The following is a 2,712-nucleotide window of genomic DNA, read 5'->3' as shown; positions in this document are numbered from 1 at the left end:
TCGCAATACGGGCAAACGTAGAGCTCTCGACTGCCGCCGCGGCGCGACGTCCGTCCGTCCCCCGTCCGACCGCATTATATAGTTTAGCGGAGAACGACCGCCCCCGCAGTATCGACGAGGACGACACACGACATCATCTCGTCGCCGACTAGCGAAAAGTATACGCCTATGGTGGTGTGGACTCGTATAGCGGCGAGCCTGTCAGCAGCGGTGCGATCGACTCGCGGCGCGGATTCTCACCGGTCTGCGTCGATCGCGTTCCACCGCCGGCTCGCCGAGCCGACCACCCCGCACGCACACGTGCACACGTTCCAGCAAGTTTGCAGGGAGCGCGCGCGCGCGCGCGCGCCGGCGACACTGTTCCGCTCTGTGGCGACGCGATGCACCGTCGTACGCTCTCGATTTGTTGTCTTTTCGTCGAAAATGTTGCGCGGGCGCTTTCGCTCTCATCGCCTTTTTTTTGTATAATCATATATCTTTGTTATGTGTGATGTATTTCGACAACACACAAACACGTTAATGATCCTTCCGCAGGTTCCCCTACGGAAACCTTGTTACGACTTTTACTTCCTCTAAATGATCAAGTTTGGTCAACTTCCCAGCAACGCCGACGGCCGTGAAGCCACCGCGTGTCGGTCCGAAGACCTCACTAAATCATTCAATCGGTAGTAGCGACGGGCGGTGTGTACAAAGGGCAGGGACGTAATCAACGCGAGCTTATGACTCGCGCTTACTAGGAATTCCTCGTTTATGGGGGATAATTGCAAACCCCAATCCCCAGCACGAAGGAGTTTCAACGGGTTGCCCGGGCCTCTAGGCCAGGGAGAACATGCTGATTCCTTCAGTGTAGCGCGCGTGCGGCCCAGGACATCTAAGGGCATCACAGACCTGTTATTGCTCAATCTCGTGCGGCTCGAAGACGCCGGTCCCTCTAAGAAGAATTTTAATACGTCGCCAGTGAGTTGCGCGACCGAAATCGCGCACACCTAAATGACGACGCCTATTTAGCAGGCTAGAGTCTCGTTCGTTACCGGAATTAACCAGACAAATCGCTCCACCAACTAAGAACGGCCATGCACCACCACCCACCGAATCAAGAAAGAGCTGTTAATCTGTCAATCCTTCCGGTGTCCGGGCCTGGTGAGATTTCCCGTGTTGAGTCAAATTAAGCCGCAGGCTCCACTCCTGGTGGTGCCCTTCCGTCAATTCCTTTAAGTTTCAGCTTTGCAACCATACTCCCCCCGGAGTCCAAAATCTTTGGTTTCCCGGAAGCTGCCCGCCGAGCCATTGTATTAACGTCGGCGGATCGCTAGACGACATATTTACGGTTAGAACTAGGGCGGTATCTAATCGCCTTCGAACCTCTAACTTTCGTTCTTGATTGATGAAAACACCTTTGGCAAATGCTTTCGCTGATGTTCGTCTTGCGACGATCCAAGAATTTCACCTCTAACGTCGCAATACGAATGCCCCCAGTTATCCCTATTAATCATTACCTCGGAGTTCTGAAAACCAACAAAATAGAACCGAGATCATATTCTATTATTCCATGCACGAAATATTCAAGCGGCATTTTGAGCCCGCTTTGAGCACTCTAATTTGTTCAAAGTAAAATTGTCGGCCCATCTCGACACTCACCGAAGAGAACCGCGATAGGATTTTGATATTGAACCGGCGTTTTACCGCCGGCTCACCGACGATATGCTCCGCAGACGTGTCAGTATCACCGCGGATGCGGTGCACCGACAGCGCGGCGCACAAATGCAACTACGAGCTTTTTAACCGCAACAATTTTAGTATACGCTATTGGAGCTGGAATTACCGCGGCTGCTGGCACCAGACTTGCCCTCCAATTGTTCCTCGTTAAAATATTTAAAGTGTACTCATTCCGATTACGAGGCCTCGAAAGAGTCCCGTATCGTTATTTTTCGTCACTACCTCCCTGTGCCGGGAGTGGGTAATTTGCGCGCCTGCTGCCTTCCTTGGATGTGGTAGCCGTTTCTCAGGCTCCCTCTCCGGAATCGAACCCTGATTCTCCGTTACCCGTGACAACCATGGTAGTCGCAGAAACTACCATCGAAAGTTGATAAGGCAGACATTTGAAAGATGCGTCGCCGGTACTTGACCATGCGATCGGCAAAAGTTATCCAGATTCATCAAAATTAACGACTTCGGACGCGAAGCCCTCCGTCGATTGGTTTTGATCTAATAAAAGCACTCATCCCATCACTGGTCAGAGTTCTGATTGCATGTATTAGCTCTAGAATTACCACAGTTATCCAAGTAACTGAGTAAGATCTAAGGAACCAAAACTGATATATTGAGCCATTCGCGGTATCGCCTTAATACGGCTTGCACTGAGACATGCATGGCTTAATCTTTGAGACAAGCATATAACTACTGGCAGGATCAACCAGGGAGCTAACAATAACAACATCGCTAACTCTCGCGTTGTTTTATTTATTTTGTTAAACGTCGAACGCGGGCGTCGAGAGACGCGTCGCGATGACTTTTAAAAAATAAAATTATAATAAATTTTGAACTTTGAAAGCTTACGCGACGAGCGATAACACACAAACAAACAAACAAACAAATGAATGAATGAATGAATGCATGTCGGTTCGCGCGCAAACTATCGCCGCTCCGATATTACACACGACGCGCGCGCCGCACAACGCACGCGCAGACGCCGTCGTCGGTTAGAACGAAGAC

General features: G+C 50.6%; 1 non-coding gene across 1 annotated transcript; it reads right to left on the bottom strand.

The window, feature by feature from the left end:
* Positions 1-517: 517 nt before the first annotated feature.
* On the bottom strand, positions 518-2,420 carry LOC146534962 (small subunit ribosomal RNA). The gene has a single exon (XR_014878502.1). It is a non-coding gene; the product is annotated as a small subunit ribosomal RNA (ribosomal RNA).
* Between the last annotated feature and the right edge of the window lie 292 nt (positions 2,421-2,712).

Source organism: Heliconius melpomene, chromosome 11, assembly GCF_056956725.1.
Source record: "Heliconius melpomene rosina isolate 202511_hmr_F chromosome 11, ASM5695672v1, whole genome shotgun sequence".
Classification (NCBI taxonomy): Eukaryota; Metazoa; Arthropoda; class Insecta; order Lepidoptera; family Nymphalidae; genus Heliconius; species Heliconius melpomene.
Note: the sequence above shows the minus strand (reverse complement) of the source record. Positions and strands in the feature narration are given on the sequence as shown.